This window comes from Macaca mulatta, chromosome 1 (genome assembly GCF_049350105.2).
Source record: "Macaca mulatta isolate MMU2019108-1 chromosome 1, T2T-MMU8v2.0, whole genome shotgun sequence".
In the NCBI taxonomy this organism is placed as follows: domain Eukaryota; kingdom Metazoa; phylum Chordata; class Mammalia; order Primates; family Cercopithecidae; genus Macaca; species Macaca mulatta.
The window spans coordinates 71,893,439-71,914,084 of record NC_133406.1 but is presented as its reverse complement, the minus strand read 5'-3'; positions in this window follow the sequence as shown (position 1 = coordinate 71,914,084).

Below are 20,646 nucleotides of genomic sequence, written 5' to 3'. Positions count from 1 at the left end.
AGAACATCCCTGTTACCTATGATTAGGTACAAAGATCCTAGCTCTCCTGGGAGTCAGGGACCATGAAGATGTCTCTATTCTGTTATACTCTATTACATTTTCATCCTTTACGTTCACAGATGAAGGCCAAGTGAGTCTCTCTTGAGGATGTTCAACCTTCGTTCAACAGATTGAATAATTACAACAAGCCATAATTACTGTTGCACATGTGTACAACAAGTGCCTATGGAGTACCTGCTATGGGCCATGCTGTGCTGGGTGCACAGGGAAGATGTGGTCCTTGTCCTCTTGCTTACAACCAGGTGGAAAGTCAATTGCACATATGAGCCATTGATATCAGTCAGCCTGGAGGGTTTGATTTTAACTGGATAACTCCATCTAAACTTTTTTTTTAAAGTAGAACTCTTTGGGTGATTTCAGACATACAGAGGCTGACTGGCCAAGGAATCTATTCCTCTTTCTAATATTGGAAGGGAATATATTCTTAGGAATCTGTTCTTCTGTGTAATATTTATTGTCTTTAGGTTCACTTTTACATTCTTTCATAAAAGGTGACTGAGTATCAAGAAAAGGCAACCCTTTCCCACATCTGCAGCTACTGGCTGGTCATTACCTCAAAGAGAAGGCCTCTAGCTGAGAATAAAAGCGGTACATCTTTACAGTCTAAGAAATACCCTTCCCTTGTGTCAGACACCGTATCTCAGATTTGTAGGGAGGTGAGACTACATAGCTAGGAGATATTATGGATCCTAGTGAAACATTCTAACCCCGGAAGTAGGGGTAGCACATGACAGTGTTAGGACCTGATGAGACATTATTGTCCCTCTGGAGCTGGGGCTGCTGGAGAAATTGGCCTGTATCCCCCAAGGACACCATAGCTGTGGAGGTTACATGAGGTTCTCAGCCCAGCCAGCAGACACTGTACCTGTCAGCAGTGGTGTGATGCCAGCCCTTGGGTGTGGAGCAGATGGGACAAAGAAAGTGGAAGGTTTTCTTCTCTGTCCAGCTCTCTTACATAACTAAACTTTGGCCCGCAATCCCCCGACCCCGACTGCTGATTTTCTGTAGCCCATCCAAGCAAATGAGATCAGAGAACCAAACCAGACCAGAAATGTGACATCTTTTTCCTCCCTATTCCTCATCTACCAGAGCTCTATGTTTTTCACCAGTCTAGCCAGGAGAAAGAGCTCTGAATGAAGAGTATCTGAGACAATAATATTCAAATACCATAGATCATGCTAAATTTCGAGAGCTGGGTAATGTAAGTGGTTGGCTCTCAGCAGAGCAAAGTGGAAAAGTGTGAGGTAGACAGAAGGTGTTTGAATCTCCCACTGTTAGCTTTGTAGCCACAGGCAAGTCATTCACCCGTTTGCATTTGTTTCCTCATTCAAAAAATGGAGATGCTAATATGTCACTTTCAGATCCATTATAAGGATTAAAAACATATGAAAGCATGGAGCATAATACAGCATCTATTACTATTGTGAAGAATATGTTGTCTGGCCCTCAAGAGACTTGTAGTGTAGTTTGGGGAACTGAGGCCATCACAGTAATAATCACAAGAATGTGGTCTATAACAAACAAATGCCCACGCAAGTTAGATAGAAATTGAAAGTAGGGAGAGAATTATCCCACCAATTCTACTACATCTGCTCAGTTTTGTCCAAATACATTTATTAAGCATCTACCATGTACCAGGCTATATTATCATAGTTGTGTAATTTACAGGTACAGGAGTAGTGCAATTTACACGTTCAGAAAGACCTGGCTTTGAATCCTGTCTCTACCACTTACCAGAGGTATGACTTTGGCCATTACTTAAACTTTCTGACTTTGGCCATTACTTAAACTCTGAATTTATTACTGAGTGCCCTCATCTGTAGGATAGGGTTGTTAATAGTACCTGGCTCACAGGTTGCTGTGAGTAATAAATGAATTAATATATATAAAGGAAACAGCAAAGTCCCTGACACATTGTAAGTGCTCAATGAACAGTTGCTGCTATCAACATCATCATGATCATCATCATCACCACCACCACCACCAGCACCGCCAGTCCCTATGCTTCGTGTCAGGGATTTAAAAAATGAATGATACATTTTCTGCCTTCAGGTACTTCACAGTTCAGTGGATCCTGGTATTCCATCGAATCCCAGAAGCCTTTTTAGGTGATCCAAGTGAACATAACCTATTTTTCTAGAACAGGAACAAATTTTGCTTAGGAAATTTGCAATATTTTTACTACAACAGGGCATTAGCTTTTACCCAACCACACCTGCTTTGGGAATGTGCTTCCCTAGAGCTCCCTGTGAAACTGAGATAGAGATTGGAGTCTTTCTTAGGCCTATTGGGTTTTATAGGAGTGAAATTTATCCTGTTCAGTCCTTACAATTATGCAAGTGAACAGACTTATTTATAGATTAGGAGTGTCAACTTACTGTATCCTTATATATATATACACACACACACATATGTATATATTTATGTATAGCTGTGGTTTATATATTCCAGGGTATTCTAGAGTTCCAAAATATATGATTGAGCTGCAATTGTACTGCATAAGATTAGGAAAGATTGTACTGCATTTAATTAGGAAAGTAGCATTTTTAGAATTAAAATGCATAAAAGTCATAAAGTGTGCTTCAGAAAAAGGATTTCCTAGCATCTGAACTCAGAATTGAGGATTTCACTCCTGGTTTATGGGGTTGGAGTGGGAGAATCATGAGAACTTATTAAAGTCATTTAATCTAAGAATATTGAATGGTTAAGCGTAACTCTGCTCAGAGTTAAAGTCAATTGGCTCGACCAATTGACTTTCAAGTTTCTTTTGCTTTGCAGTGTTTAGCTCAGCTGATGGAAAGAGGAAAAGAGCACAGAACAGTTAAGCGGGAACTCCCACCAATCACAGGCTACGTGGAATTCTCATAAGAAGTTTTTCAAAGCTGTCCCCAAACTATCTATAACAAGTTAGCATCCACTAAGGGGAAGGACATCGGTGTATTTTTAGACAGAAAAGTGCTGTCTCCTTGTCACTTTGTAGAAAACCCTTTTCTCTCTGCTTCCTCTCATTGGGCCTTCTGATATCTCAGAAGGGAAAGGAGCTACCTGGTAAATAAAGATAAGCTGTGCTTATTAGCAGAGATTTGCAAGGAAAGTGGCTGTTTAAAAAGGGATAAGGAGGTCATTGTGTTCCTCTGGCTCTAAAGCAGGGACTCATTTTCCCCGGCCAGGGCAGAGCAGCCACGAGGAGCTGAGCGAGTTGCTGGCCACCCCAGGGTGACCTATCGTTCCCATGGACGAAGCTGCACTCCCTTTGTCGCAGGAATCCTCAGGCCTTTGAAGCTGCTGAGTTGTCCTGACAGTAGGTGCCTTCCGTGAAAGACTGATGCTCTGCCAGGAAAGCAAAACCCAGTGATTTTTAGTGGGCCCTTTGGAATAAAAGGGGCAGCTGTGCGGTGCCGCCCTGCTGCTAGGCTCACATCTGATGGACTCTGATGGAGTTACCTCCCTTGGCCCTTGGCTCCTCGCTGAGTGAGGACCGGGACACTTTAGGGCTCTTTGGCAAGTTGTTGGGAGGACCAGGTAAACAGTTGGCTACGGAAATGGTGGGTGGTGGGAGGGGCCGTGTCTGTAGGATGCCTAACCTCTGGATCTAAAGTGAGTTCAGTCAGCGCTCCGGATGTTTTTACATGCACAGATGTTTGCCAACAGGAAGACAAAGAAATCTCTTGACCGCATGTTGCTGTTTCCATCTCATCGTTCTGGAGAAAGTGGTCTGTGCTATCAGGTTTGCGTTTGGACCTGACGAAGTGATCTAAGTCAAAAGACAAAGGCACCCAAGTTTCTCTACTTAATGTTCATCTCCGGCATATTCCACTTCCCTGCCATCCACATCACGAGCTATGTGAAGCAAGCAGAGACCTCTATGCTGAAGCAATGAGTCTGCTCTTTGTCTGCACATGAGCTCAGCTTATCCCGATTGTGCTGACTCTGTGGGATTCCCAGAAAATAAAAGCCAGCGACAAAGCACCAGGAAAATGACCTGGTCCCCTTGAGCCTGGCCTCTTTCCCAAATGCCCGCTGTCTGTGCATAGACGGGAAGGCGTGCTTGGAAAGGTTATGCTGAGAAATGTGGCTACCTCTGCAGGCCCCACATCCTCTTCTCAGGCTAACTTAGGAGGTAGAGCAGGCATGTGTGTATCTGATGCCTCAGACGGTGTCTCAACGCAGAACACAAAGACTGTTTCCTGGTATTAGCTGCCGATCAGTTGTCATCCTCTACTCCCACCTCCTGTGAGTTTTTTGCTTAAGACATTTCAAATATTGTCTGGATATTTGGTTCCTTCTGAGGAATAAAGAATAGCTGGGCACTGAATGGTATTGGAACATCCGTTTACAACTGTGATTTTAATTGCTTGGAAATGTGGAAGTTCAGTTTTTAAATGTCCTGATTCCATCTCTTCCTGGCAGTGTCTCTTTAGGCTTCCTTTGCAAAAACAGAGAGATCCCCAGGTACTTCTGGACTAAATCTGCAGTTTAAGAATACCCTCAGTTAGAGGTGTGTTTACTGTGAATGAATAAAACTTAAGCTGCAGGGTTTCTCACTTTCACAGGTTGCATTCAAGGACCTGAGAAGGGGCCTGGTGATGTGGTCCCATGGTCCCATGTTTTGGTTAAATCTGTGAAAATAAGACTTCTTAATACAGTTTTCCTTTAAAATGGCACCCCAGTTGTATAAGCTTTAGGCCCCTGAGCAATATCTTAGAGCATGTGAGTAATTTCTTATTGCTGCCAGTATTCATCTTAATCAGGGAATATAAATTAGGCTAACAGAATAATTTAGGAGAGAATTTCTTTTTTTTTTTTTTTCAATGGCCATTATCCTCTCAATATGCAAAACACCATTTATTATACTTGGATTTGTCTTGAGAAAAATTGCTGCAGATGATTGAAGAGTTTCTGGAGGGTTTCACAATGCTGAATAATGGGGAAGAAAATAATACCTCATGTTTCATGATAGAAAGGGCTGCCTCCTTGTTATTTGCTGAAACATGAGCTATCGACAAAAGAACTGCAAGGCACATCCTCTGGGTCATCTCTCCAGGACTGGGAAAAATGAGAGGAATGTTTGAAATGACATAGGGGCCTTCAGATTTCCTCTGCTCCTTTCATCTATCAGGTTTTTGGGGTGGCAAGGCTTTGGCCTACACATTTCATGTATTTGGCCTTGGTGAATCCAGTGGTTTCAGAGAAGCAGGGAGTCGAGAAGATCCCTAGGGCAGTGTGTGGGCTTGGGAGGGGGCCCGTGTTTCCTGAGGATCTGTGTTGAGTTTCTCGAGGCTCAGTGAGGGTCTGTGTTGCCTGGATCCCAACTCTGCTTCTTATAACTGCACCATCATGAGGGAAGCTTGCTGAACCAGAGGCAGGACATATGAACATCATGTGCTCCAGAATTTAGTTAGTGTGGGCCAGGCCTCAGTGTGTTAATGTAGCCCCTGTCTTTCCTTCTTGCTTTCCTTGTGTGTTTCAAATGAATTCAATCACCCATGTGATCAGAGCATTTTGACTTGCTCTGTGAGCCTTTCTGTTCTGTGACCTCTGAGGTAGTCTGCCTGGTAGTATCCTTGTAGGCTACCTCTGAATCAAGGTGAGTTCCTGTATGACCTTATTAATCAGGGTTATTTAACTCTGATAATAATAACTGCTCAATTTAACAGGTTTAACAAACTTTGGTATTTTTGCTTAACAACAATTTAATGTGGATTTTTTTTTTTCAGGTAGCTTTTCAGGTAGCATTAGAATTCTCTCCATTAAATAGACAGATGGGGAGGATTCCATGTGGGAGGATTTTATGGGCCAGAACTAGAAGTGGCATACATTACTCCCACCCACATTCTATTGGCCCAAACTAGGATACATGACTGTGCCCAGGTGAAAGGGAGGCTGGAAAATGTAGCCTAACCATGTGACCAGAAGCAAAAGGGAAACTGGGTTGTCAATACTCAACCAGTGTGACAACAAACCTGTACCAACTATGAAGGAAGCATGCAGAATCTTCATCCTCAAAATTAGTGTTGCAAGATTATTCTAATTATTTTCCTTGAGGCAGGGCAGTTGAAGATAGTGCCTTCTTAAGCCAATTAAAAATGACACAAATAGGCTGGTGGCTCAAGCTTATAATCCCAGCAGTTTGGGAGACCAAGGTGGGAGGATTGCTTGAGGCCAGGAGTTTGAGATCATCCTGGGCAACATATAGCAAAACCCCATCTCTACAAAATACAATTCAAAAAAATTAGCTGGATGTGGTAGCATGTGCCTGTAGTACCAGCTACTTGAGAGGGAAGCTGAAGTAGGAGAATCACTTGAGCCCAGGAGGTTGAGGCTGCAGTGAGCTATGAATGTGCCACTGCACTCCAGGCTGGGTGACAAAGCCAGACCTTGTCTAAAAAAAAAAAAGACAAATAATCAATACTATTTTGGTAAAATGAATAAACACAGATTTAGGCAGCTACTTGTTATACATTTTCATCAATGTGTAATATATTGGTACAATTCTGCTGACTGGTAAGTCATGTGCAGCATGATCTTTTAAGATTATATTGAATCACAGAATAATTTAAGCAAATAACTAAGTAGAATAATATAATTTCAGAATTAGAAGAAACCTTAGCAATCACTTAATCCGAAGTTTTAATGGATGATGAAACTCACTGAAAGTAAATCAAAGGGAAGGTAAATTTCTTGATCCTCTGTGATGCTCTGAGGTTAATGTTCTCTCCATTCCATAGAGAAGCACAATGACTTGACTTACCCAAAGTCACATAGCTAGTGAGAGAAGTGAGACTAGGACCCCGTGCTTCAAATTAGAAGTCAATGTGCTCTTTGCGTATGTTTAATTAACACCTCCCTCTGTGTATACACACATATATTCATGCCCCTCTTCCTACCCATTCATGTGAGCTTAATATACAGTCCGCTGACATGGAAGGAAGATATGATTAACGAGCATCATTCTCAAAATGTGAGGTTAGCAAGTCTGTGGTGTTACATCTATAATAGCATTTTCACAGCTTGTATGCTGTTTTGCAAATAGCCCGAAAGTATTTTGCGTGGTGGTCACCAATTTCCAAGAGAAATGAGATACTCTTTTCACTGGTCTGGAAAAGAGCAAGTTGCAGTGGCTGACTTCAGAATGACCCATTGTTCCACGCCTAACAGGTGCAGGTTTCGACACTAAGGGTCGGATCCCATTACCACTCAAGTTGCATGGATCACTGATCTCGAAAGGGGTCTGCACACACATCAGTGTGGGATCTGTCCTTTAGGAGCCACAGCCACTAATCTGAATGGCTATTTAGGGTGTGAATGGCATTTAGCTGGCGTCCCTCCATTCTTCCATGCTCATTGAAGAATCTCAGTCCTTCTCCTCCTGCTCATTAGAACTGACACTTCCCAGGCCAGAGGGATGACCAGGGTGAGTCAGAGAGATGAGATCTTCATCGTGAAGGACAGGGTACAGTTTGGGGCCAGCTGGGAGTGAAAGAAGGCACATTAGGCTGTTGGGATTTGGAGCTTATGATTGTGCCTCCATCACAACAAACACACAGTGATGTGGATACCTTAGCTTAAAAGTTGGTTGATCCAATCAAGTCATTTTACGATAGCCTGTTAAAAAAGGAACGAATCTTTTACCTCTCCTGGGTATACTACCCTTGCCCACTCCTGATTTCTCAAATCATCAGGCATTTTCTCTCTGAAGCTGGTTTAATTTTTTTCTATTTTCATTTTATTTCCTCTGTTTAGCGTGTAGTTTGCTTTTGTGTGCATGGCGGTCATATTTATCACTTTGACTAATTTCTGGATATTAAAACATGAGAAATGGCACTACAAATGTTTTAGGAATCCAACTGAATTTTGAGGGCATGTGGCCACTGCATAGCGATTTCATGGAGCAAATTTGTTTGCTACTGGTTGCAAATGAGATATTTGTCCCTCTTAAATCCCATAGTTATTGTCAGTTGCTTAACTAATTCTCTACTGATTGATTGAAGGCAGTAAACAGCATTACATAGAAGCATCAAAATAACTTTTGTTTAGAGACGTCAGGGTTTTGATTATCTAGCTAGTCCATCTATTTTAATTGAAGTAGACGCAGTCTACAATTGTGGATGTGATTAGAAGGAATGATGCCAACATGGGGAATGATCGTTTCCTTTATATACTTTGAGGATATCATGAGTAATCTTTTCAAAAAAACAACACCTTGAAAAATTTTCCATCATTTTGAAAAGTATCACTGTGGCTTACACATGATAGTTATTTATCATATTAATTAATGCTTTCATTCATTCATTTAGCAAACAATTGAATACTTCCTCTGTGCAAGGTGTCGGAATACAAAGATCAGTGTGACATGATCCTGGCTTTCAAGGGGCTCACAATGTAGTGGAGGAGACAGACGAACTCCCGACTATCACACGGTATGCTAAGGGTTTTGGTGGCTGATATGGCTTGGCTGTGGCCCCATCAAAATATCATCTTGAATTATAGCTCTCATAATCCCCACGTGTTGTGGGAGGGACCTGGTGGGAAGTAATTGAATCATGGGGCTGGGTTTTTCCCGTGTTGCTCTCGTGATAGTGAATAAGTCTCATGAGACCCGATGGTTTTATAAAAGGCAGTTCCCCGACACACACTCTCTTGCCTGCTGCCATGTAAGATGTGATTTTGCTCCTCCTTTGCCTTCAGCCATGATTGTGAGGCCTCCCCAGCCATGTGGAATTGTGAGTCCATTAAACCTCTTTTTCTTTATAAATTTCTCGGTCTTGAGTATTTCTTCACAGCAGTATGAAAATGGACTAATACAGTGGCCATACATGCAAATGTGTGTATATGTGGTCATTTATACACTCATACTCTTCTTCCTAGACATTTATGTAAGCTTCATTTATAGCTGTCTAGAGGACTAGGGCAGTTCTCTAAGGGGCATGTGGAGGTGGGATAATGAGTTTTTCCGAGGAAAGTCAGAGAGGGCATCAGGGAGAAAACATGGGGGGCTTTGCCTGGGAGGGTGGGAGAGGGCATTCTAAAGACAAGGTATGTGGCCCTAAAACTCATAAACATGGAAGAGTAATGAGGACAGTGGAAATCTAAGTCCACATGCTCAGGTGCAAGGGGCATGTACCTTCACTTATTCTTCTATTGATCAACCTATTTTTTAAAGCTCGCATTCTGCCACGTGAAGAAAAGTTAATCTCTATCTATTTTGGAATCCTCTCCTCTTTTCCTAAGTTTTCCCTGGGTTCCAAGGCTTTATGTAGACATCAATGGGAATGGAGAATGGTCAGATGACTGCTATCCTGCCTGACTCTTGGCTGTCAGTTCTTGATGGCTGCTGCTAGGTCATTCTGGGAAGGCTGCCGAGCTGCTCCCAGGGTCCCAGGAGGCAGCCTCAGGCTCTGTGGCTCTCTGACACTAAGATCTGCTTTGCTTAATCACAGTGCATTCACTTCTCTGAGCTCCAGTTGCCTATCTGGGGCTCTATTTGGGAAGCAAGGCACAAGACCTTCTGATTTTGGATCCACAGACTCATCAAGAAGGATTCTGTCTCCCTTCTCCCCTCCACCCCAGGAAGACAGAGTACAAGGCCTCCATTTCTCAGAAGTGACAAGCTTCCAAGCGCTATTCTTACCTCCCTTTTGAGTCTCTTCCCAACCAGGGTTAGCTTTTGTCATTTGCAGGGTGTGGCTTTGGGATGTAGAAATGGGGGTGGTCATGATGGAGAATCTTTGCTCTTATCCATCGTGCATTTTACAAAATTTTTGTTTAGGTCCTATGTTCTGTTCATTTCTTTTGAAAGCTAGGCTTTTGACACTCAAAAGTTGACAACAGAGCCCTTTTGTCTTGATTCCTACCTTGTAATTTCTTTTCTGAGGGATCTGGAAAGGTCTAGCTCAGAGTCCTCCACCACAGATGCACGTTACTGTCGCTCTGAGCCATAACATCGAGTACAGATGCAGAAGTCCACTGGCTGAGGCTCTGATTTGATCGGTCTGAGGTGGGGCACAGATACTGGTATTGTTCTGAAAGCTCCCCAGTAGGTTCTAACTATAGTCAGGTTCAAGAACTGCTACTCTAGCTGAATTGTTAAGGAAAGGTCCAAAGTATTAAAGAAAATGCAGGGAAAACATTGGCTAGTATTGCAAAGCTTTATCCAGGCCAATAGGTCAGGGATGCATTTGGAAGAATTGTGAATGCCCTCTTATGGAATTTTGACTTTATCAGGTTTAGAATACAAGACTTTGAAAGGAAAAGTTAATTAATGTTAACTTGCCTACCCTAGGTTAAGTGCTATGCTTTATGTATCTATCTATTTTCAAAATGTTATTGTAAATTGACCAATTATAGTTGTATTATTTATGGGGCACAAAGTGATGTTATGGTCTGTGAATACAATGTGGAATAATGAAATCAAGCCCATGAACATATCCATCACTTCAAATGCTTATCATTTTTTTTGTGAGAACATTTGAAATTTACTCTCTTAGAAATTTTGAACTGTATAATACATGATTAATTAATATACTTGATAATAATGTATATTGGCAATAGACCTGAAAAACCTTATTCTTCCTGTCTTACCAAGGCTTTGTATCCTTTGACTATCATCTCATTCCTTCCATTCCCTACCCTCTGGTAACCACCATTATACTCTCTGCTTCTATGAGTTCAGTTGTTTTAGATTCCATATATAAATGAGAACATACAGTATTTGTGTTTCCATGTCTGGCTTACTTTACTTTTTGTTATGGCAAACGACATAATTTCTTTATTTTTTAAGGCTAAATAGTATTCCCTGTGTATATGTAGTGTATTTTCTTTATTCATTCATCAGCTGATGAACACAGAGGTTGATTCCATAACTTGGCTATTGTGAATAGTGCTTCAGTGACCATGGGAGTGCGGACATCTCTTTGACATGCTGATTTCAAATCTTTTCAGTAAATACTCAGAAGTGGAATTGCTGGATCATACGGTAATTCTATTTCAGTTTTTTGAGGAACCTCCATACAGTTTTCTGCAATGGCTATACTGATTAACATTCCCACCAACTGTGTACAAGGGTTCCCATTTCTCCACATCCTCGCCAACACTTGTTATCTTTTATTTAGATGGTAGCCATTCACACAGATGTGCGGTACTATCTCATTGTGGGTTTCCTTTGCATTTCCTTAATGAGTGGTGATGATGAGCATTTTTTCATAAATCCATTGGCAATTTGTATGTCTTCTTTTGAGAAACGTCTATTCATGTCCCTTGCCCATTGCTATGTCTTACCTATTTATCCAATTTTAGCTTGACATGAATCCTATAAGGTAGGTCTTATTGCCCTTGATTTTGCAGATAGAGAAATCTGGCTTAGTGAGATTATAGGAATGCCTCAAGGTCACTGGGCATGAAAATAGCAGGTCGCTGATTACAATCCAGTCTGTCTGCTTCAAAACCCAGCCTGTTTTGAAATGCTGTTGCCTCCCAAAGTGGATTAATAAGATAGTGTATTAATTGAACAAATCAGTGAATAGTTCTGTTAACAAAATAGCTGAAGGTCAAAAAATTAGCCCTAAGGAAATGAATTAACTTGTTGGCTGTGGTTGTCTTCTCTTTCGGGTGCTTGTTGTTATCTGTTGAATGGTTACTACTGCTTAGGTCTTAAACTGCCATTCAACATGGATAATACAGGTGGAGTATCCCTTATCCAAAATGCTTTGGACCAGAAGTGTTTTGAATTTTGAATTTTTTTCAGATTTGGAATGTTTACATTCTATACTACCCGACTGAGCATTCCTGATCTGGAGATCCAAAATCCAAAATGCCCCAGTGAACATTGCTTTTGAGCATCATGATGGTGCTCAAAAAGTTTCTGATTTTCCAATTTGGAGCATTTTAGATTTTGAATTTTCAGATTAGGGATACTCAACCTGTGTAGAGAAATAGAATTTAACACAAGTTAATACACTTGCTTGTACTTACTCTACAAAAATATAATTCTTTAGTAAGTAATCAGTTTCATAATTAATTTTAGCATTATTTTGCACAAGTGGAATATAATATTACAGTTAGAGCAAAGAAAAAAAACTTTGCTTTTCTTACAGATCCATATCATATTTTCACCTATCAGTTATTTCAATCACTTTTCGTGACAGTTACCAGCATTATTCAGATAAAAGTTGCTAATTGTTCTTTTAACTGTGAAAATTACTTTTCTTACTTTCTGTTCATTATTATTAGGGTAGGTACATGACTATCCATGCTTACTACCTCCATTTCTCCTCCTTAAGATGAAGGTGGGCAAAACTTCTTCAAAACTTGTGTTGAACAAATTACTTTCTCAGAGATTGTCTTCCATTTTTTAAAGTAGTTTCTTATAGATGATACCAGAAAATTAGAATATATGTAAAACATGGTTTTGCCTCCACTGGTTATTGTATATTTACCTTTCCCAGTAATCCAGGCCCTAGAAGAGCACCTGGCACAGTTCAATAAATGTTGATTCTAATGTGATCTTCATGTGCTAAGGCAGTGTGGGATAAGCCAGGTACTATTAATCATCCATTGTTGAAATGCCGATGTCTTTTTTATGCATCAGGTGTCCAGAGGTATATATACAGTTCTACTTTGAGAGGAATGCCTAATGAGTCCCCCTTCTTCTGATGTTTAAATCATTAATGCACAACCCTTTCCTCCTCGACATAATAGTGAGTTTTCCTTTGATGTCCTGCATTCTCCATATTTGCTTTATTTCCTCTTCTAGACTGACACACTTACTTATTTTCTCTGCGCATGTTTTGGGGACATATCTACCTAGTGAAAGAACACTTTCAGTGACCCCTTCTGCTTTTATTATGTTTCTATTAGCTTTGCCCTTCTATTACACAAATAGACCTGGGCCCCATCAAAGAAGGAAGGGGCTTTCCACTTACATGATCTAGGTAAGAGAGAATACAGACACACAATTGTGGAAGCAAAATTTAGTACTGGAGGTCGGGGCATGTAGAAAGATGGAGAAATCATGGCTAGAAGATGACTGGGTGATGGGGTAGAGAGGCTGTACCTCTGGAGGAAAGCAGGCAGCTACTAAGTGATTAGCTGGCGGGTAGCGTGGATATGCTGGACGAAGGGAGGATTCACATCTTGGGTGGAACAGAGTGGAAAGGTGTGAGATTTTGTCATGCTACTCAGAACAGCACACAATTTAAAACATAAGTTGTTTATTTCTGGAATTTTTTATTTAATATTTTTGAGCTGCACTTGACTGTGGGTAACTGAAACTGCAGAAAAGAGAGGGACTACTGTAAAGGGAACATTTTATTGTATTTATTTATTTTTTAGAGACAGGCTCTTGCTTTGTCACCCATGCTGGAGTACAGTGGCTCCATCATGGCTCACTGCAACTTCAACCTCCTGGGTTCAGGTGATCTTCCCACCTCAGCCTCCCAAGTAGCTGGGACTACAGGTATGTGCCACCACATCTGGCTAATTTTTTGATTTCATTTTATTTTTTGTAGAGACAGGGTCTTGCTATGTTGCCCAGGCTGATCTCCAACTCATGGGTTCGAGTGTTCCTCTACTTTGGCTTCCCAATGTAAAAGGAACATTTTAATTGCAGAGTATACAGAAGATGAAAAGGCCAGGAAGAAGGAATGGAGAAATTGAAAGGAGGCACTCTGCAATATTGTTAAATAGTTATAAACCTGATGCTTTCTTCAGGGAAGTTGCTGCCCTGAATTTGTTTTGTTGCTGACACTCTTGGAGTTCTCTAAAGTGGTTCAGCATTGGTTTTAGATGATGTTTCTTCTTCCTGTTTTGTCTTGTCCAACTAACTTCCCATTTTGGTGAATGAGATCTCGATCAGTTGTAGTAAGTAATTGCAATGGCATATAGAAAAGTAAGATGCAAGCGAATAATAACGAAATCGTGCATTGAAAATAGTTTCCTGCAGATTGTAGATAAACATACACAAATAATGCCACCCTACTCTCCCAAATTTTACATGCAATTCTGTCTTAGCTCAATTAATTTCTATTTTATGAAAATGTTTTTTATGTCTCCAGCAGTGTTTAATATTCCTCTTCCTTGCACTATGAAAAAATGTTTAGCTTTGTCTCATTGCCTTGTAGACAGAGTTAATGCCTTAATTTCTTAAAACTCACATATAACAAGTGTCTAGTAAATATTTTTGAATGAAATGTAGGTTGAAATGCGTGGAAAATATTAAAGATTCTTTAAAAACTGAATTGGCATACTCTATTTTCAGTTTGTAACAATTGCGTAGCTATATCTATACACACACACACATGCATTAACCTTTACCTGTGTACATGTGTGTTTGAAGGCAGTAGTGGGCTGAGATTTGGCGTTCAAGCTCTGGAGCTGCCTGCCTTGGCTGTCTTTTTGTTTTTGTTTTTTGAGACAGCGTCTTGCTCTGTTGCCCAGGCTGCAGTGCAGTGGCACAATCAGGGCTCACTGCAGCCTCGACTTCCCAGGCTCAAGCAATCCTCCTGCCTCAGCCCCACAAGTAGCTGGGGCTCCAGGCATGTACCACTATGCCTGGCTAATTGTTTTGAATTTTAGTAGAGACAATTTCTCATTATGTTGCCCAAGCTGATCTCAAACTCCTGAGCTCAAGTGAACCTCCTGCTTCAGCCTCCCAAAGTGTTGGGATTATAGGCATACCCAGCAACCCCTGCTTTGGCTTTAAATCCTGAATTTATTCAGGTGTGTGATCTTCGGCAAGGTCTTCAACCTATTTTATTTAAGTGTTCTCTTGTATAACTGGGGATGATACTAGTATCTGTCTTGTAAGACGGTGGTCAAATAATACATGTACAGCTCTTAGAACAATGCCCTTCATTAGTAAATATGTGATCAAGATTAGCTATCAATATTATTATTATTATTATTGTCTTGCTTACAAATTCTTTCATCTATGTAAGTCTCATGTCTGATTTCAGGTTACAAACTTCTTTTGGGTAGAGACTATTTCTTTCTCTTCTATATTCCCTAGCTCAATCCTAAGCATAAACTTTTAATAATTATGTGCTTCTTAATTGTTGGAATTACAGAGATACACCAGAGCCCAAAGAACTCATGGTGCCTCACAACATTCCCTGAAGCATTCCAGGCAGTAAAAGTGTGAAGGTAAATGATAGTTCTGAACCCAGAGAATCCCATATTTGGTTGGAAAAACCAGGGGCCTCTGGAACTTTCTGAGATGGTCATAAGAAATATTTATAGCTATAGGCAAACTCTTTTTCAACAAATAACATTAAAAAGAAACTATGTATGTTCCAAGCTCTAAGAAGGCCCATGTTTTAGGGGTGCTGGATTCTAGCACATTGATGAATTTGGGGAATTTTTATTTTTCCTTGTTGTTGTTTTATTTTAGCAGCAAGATTGGAACTTAAGCTCTGCTTCATTTCCATGTCCTGAGTTAATCTCATCTAGGACAATGCTGGTTTGTAGTTGGTACAAAATGAGCCTGGGAATATTTTAGTGCAACTTGGCAGACTCTATTCAAGGAGGTAAAGGAATACGGGACTTAGCAAGACTATGGAATTTTAAAGATAGCTTCATCTCTTTTTTAAACATTTTGGGATGAGTGAGACCTCACATGCATATTACTAAATAAATGCCTCCTTCACCACAAAACCATCAAATATTTCAAGAGCAATGAAATCCTTCAGACCCTGATTCTTTTACACTTGACTCATCAGGATCTACTTTTGTGAGAGCAACTTGATAGTGAAGAATGCCTGAAAGCCTTTATTCTTGAAGTAGGAGGTCACATTTTTGCCAGTGCTCATTGCAACTTGAACTGAGGGAAGCTCAAGTTCAAATTTGGAACCCACAACCTTGAGTGAGTTATAATGCTGGTAAAATCTATTTTCCCTGTAAACTCATTTAGAGACGATGCTTGGGACTGTATGGACATCATAGAAAAACATGTGTTCCAGAGGAGGAAGGAATTGTTAGTCTAGTCAAGATGTGTCCAGTGGGTCAGGTCGTGGGCAGAATGTCCCTGCTGTGACATTCTGGCAGAGATGAGAAGTGGAATTCCAAGGTAGTGAACCCATGTGCCAACTAGGGAAAGGGGTGAAACATCAGTGGTTGTGGACAAGGTGAACGAGTTTTTTGGACTGAGCTGTCGATGAATTCTCCATGGTGAACACTCACTATATGTATTCGTTCAATAAGCAGACACAGTGAACAAAGATTGTACAAATACTGGAAATATGGTAGTAAGCAAGGCAGAAGGATCTCTCCTGTCAAAGATAAGCAAAGCTGGGCACTGGTTAGAGTGGTAAGGACAGATTTTAATCAGTAATAACTATCGCGATAGGGAAAAAAGAGTACAGCATGAACCGAACTGAACTTCAATTTGTACATTGGCAATTGGGAGTCTTCAAGGTAGAATGAGGGAAAGGGAGAGGGGTGAGCAAGGGCTTAGTACAATCAGGGAAATGAAAAATACAAAAAGTGGGAAGGAAGGGTTGGTCTATGAAAAACCCATCTGGTTTTTTGCTAACTTGTGCTGAATGAAGTTAAGTTCCCACCTTCCCACAGAAATGGAAAGACACACTCTATCTTTATGTGTTAGCTGGAACGAACAGTGAATTCTTTTGGCAGCCTTGAGTTTTCTCAAGCTGGCACTTTCAAGGGGACTAGGGTCATCCCAGGGGTAAGTCCTTGAGCTGTTAGAAACTGTGTTTGTGCATGATCATAGTCTTTATCAGCCAAGGTTAAGCCTCATCAATAAGGGGGCTCAGATCATGGGCAAATCTATTCTGGAGGGCTGGAGTTTGGTCAAGAAGAAAGACTTTCTCATTTCCCTTGTGAAACTTCATTCTCTCCAGAAATTATAAGGTAACTTTTTTTTTTTTTTTTTTTTTTCTGAGACAGGTTCTCATTCTGTTGTCCATGCTGGAGTGCAGTGGCATAATCTCAGCTCACTGCAGCCTCAACCTCCCAGCTCAAGTGATCCTCCTACCTCAGCCTCCTGAATTGCTGGGACCACAGGCATGGGCCACCACCATGTCCTGTGGCTAATTTTAATATTTTTTGTAGAGACAAGGTTTTGACCTGTTGCACAGGCTGGTCTTGAACTTGTGGGTTCAAGCGATCGGGCCACCTTGGCCTTCCAAAGTGCTAGATTACTGGTGTGCATCACCATGCCTGGCTGAGAGCTATGCTTTAATGAAATGTCTGATGAAATCTTTTCATATTTCTTTATGGTAGACTGCTCGTTTTGTACTTTAGATGTTCCTAGCAGGATTGGTAAAGAGGAAACTTGTCAACTTTCCATGAAATTAGTTAATGTGGGAAATTCATGCAAGAACCACCCTGAGTCAGGTGTAACATGTAAATGAGATCCTCCCATTTTAGGCACGCTTGTTTCGCTGTGCTCAAAATGTCTGCTAAGATTCTCAATAGTTTGCTTTTCACTGGGCATCCCAGAATGATCTATGTAGGTCATGTTCCTGATGTATGTCGTATTCTGAAGGTCTGAACTCTCCAAAATCAGTAATTCAGATAAGTCATTTCAAACACATGCACGCATTTCCCCCCAGATTTTAATTTTGACAAGATGACTTGAACACTTTCAGAACCAACTGTGGCCCTGTCTGGAGATAATTTCTGACTTCAGTCTCCAAGCACTACCTTCCTACCATTTTTGTATTTTCAAAGTGGGAAACTCGTAATGTCAGGACACAATAAAATATGAGCAAAAGTGGAACCTGAGTTCTGGTTTCATCTCAGTCACACTTTCTCTAAGATAAAGGACAAGTCAACCCTTTGGGGTATTAATTTCCTACTCTCAATTCAGTGGAACGAGTGCAATGAGATGTGCCCAGATGGAAGAGCACTGTGAAGACCAGAACATGCTATGCACATGCTAGTTTCCATGGACTTTGTAAGCGTGCATCGAGCTTGAAGGACACAGCACTGGATTAAGTACTGTGAGTGAGGCAAATTATGTAGAAGACTTGATTCCTATCCTTAAGATACTGACAATCAATTTGAGTTGATGATGTAAAGAATTAAAAGTGAAACAGAGTGATACTACAATTTTTGTTGTTTGGTGTTTATTTTAGGGGAAGGAGTTGAAAGGAGCATGAATACTCATTTATTTTCTTTTGTCATAAGCCATATATCAGAGTGGCTAGAAAACATACTTATATTTAATATGCATTATGATTGATTAGTACACAGGATGCAAAGTTAGGTAGTGATCTGACCACATATACAAGGAGATCCAGACACGTCCTTCTCTGCTGCAGTGTGTGATGATGATCAGGGGGCTATGTGGTGTCTGTCTCCATGGGGCCTTTTGCCCGGAATGATGATGACTGATAGGCTCTCACTGGGGAACGCTACCATTCAGAAGGGCCTTTTCTTCTTCTAAGAGAGGCATCAGATACTCAAAGTGGATCAAAATCTCATTTCTTCCTCATCTTTGGCTAAAAGGTTCACTTATTTATCAATTTAAAAGCAACTGAGGTTCAAAGTCCTGTTAGTTCACAGTCCTTGACTTCCTGTCTATTCTGGCCCCTTATCAATACTCTTCAGAGGAGGCTGTGGCAATACAAAAGGAGCAAAGAGCTATTGTCTGCATCTCACAGAGGTCCTTGGCATTCCACACCTGGCATGCCAGGTCGTCTCCCTTCCACCCTGTTGCCCTCACATGAAGCAGTGGTTGAGGACTGAGTCTGCAGCAAGTGCAAAGCAGTGAAGTGGTCGGGACACAGTGCTCCTCTGGTCTGCTTTCCTCTAGTGTGAAAATCATGCTGCATCCCTCTGGGAGAAGCATTTGCAGCCTAGGAAGGGCGCGGTGCTCATAATAAAACCTCGCTGAAAAGCCAAAATTGATGAAAATCCTAGGCCTGATTTTCCTTTGGTTTGAAATGCACACTGTTGCAAGGGCAAGTGACCTTCTGTTATTGACAAAATACCTTGAACATTTCTTTCACAGTCTGTTGCTGCCATGCCTGACCGAGCAAATCCTGCTTACTTCCTCTGCTCCCTAGAGGAACGCCTCAGGACCACACTGGAAAAAGTGAATGATCGATTAATGATGAAATTGGCCAACTTGCCAATAACGATAAATTGTTTTGTTCCTCCCACAGCAAGGATGCCAGCTCAGTGTGTTGCCTGTGCCTGGAGACAAAGGATGGGAACCCGGGTCAGAATTAACATAGATGAGCTTTCAGACCTATATTGAGCACAATAACAACAATGAGTGACTCACATGTCTGTCTTGTTTTTGGCCAACTTAAAATGCTTCACACAGCCTTATGATCAGATATTTATATTTGCAGAAGAAATGCAATGGTAGCAGTCAAAATTTGGTCACAGCAGGCTTCTTTCTCTTTTATTTGGGTGGATGTGAGTGTCGTGGATGAACATGCAAATTTTAATGTGTGTAAAACTCTCTCAAGACAACAAAACCACTAGAAGATCCACTAGGAATCTGCAGTCCCCTTGAGGAAATAAAATCTGCACATGAAACAACATAAAAATAAATACAAAACAACATGTCAACAAGGACAAATTGCCAAACACAGTCACTATTTTTATTTAGTATCTTTGAAATCATGGAATGAATTTTTTTTTTAATTTAAGGGTAATAATTACCCTATACAATATTTTAGAAATAAATAAACCTAATAAATAAAGATGAAAATAACTATTAGCTGCAATCTACCTGCCCCCCCCCCCCACCCTTCCCCCATCCAGGAAAAAGAAAAGAAACCTTTTGTGGGTAATGATAAGGGAGAACAAAATTTTAAAATAAAAAAAGAAAAGTAATCACTTAACATTTTAATGTAATTATTTCTGGTCTTAAAAAAATGTTGTAACTTGATTCATGGAAGAGTACTTTACCCATAATCTCTTTATCTTTTTTTAAAAAGAATTAAATGTGGTAAAATAGGCATCATATAAAATTTACCATCTTAACCATATTTAATTGTACAGTTCAGTAGTGTTAAGTACATTCACATTGTTGTACAAGTAATTCTGGTCTTTTTAAAAAGACATATACTCATTGATATGGTAGATTTTAAAATTATATTTATTTTTGCAAGTAACATTTTTCCTAGTATCAAAAATAATCCATGTTCAGCACAGAAAACTTAAAAAAATACCATTCATCTAATCCTAAGAAAGAAGTAATGGTAAATTTTACTGGTTTGCCTTCCAGCATCTTTCTTTGTGAGTACGTGTATAGATCTTGGTCTGTATGTATACATCATTAATATTTGCATCTATAAAGACAAAATTACATCAAAGCTATCACATGCCTTTTCCTTTAGCACTATTTTGTGAATTATCTTATGAAAATAAATAAACCTGTGTATATAGTTTGCTTTTCCTTCTTCTTTTTTTTTTTTAGAGAAAGGGTCTTGTTCTGTCACCCAGGCTAGAGGGCAGCAGGGCAATGATAGCTTACTAAAACTTAGAACTCCTGGGTTCAAGCAAAAAACCTTAGAACCCCTGGGCTCAAGTGATCCTTCCTCCTTGGCCTCCCAAGTAACTAGGATTACAAATGCACACCACCATGCTCAGCTAATTTTTAAAATTTGTTTG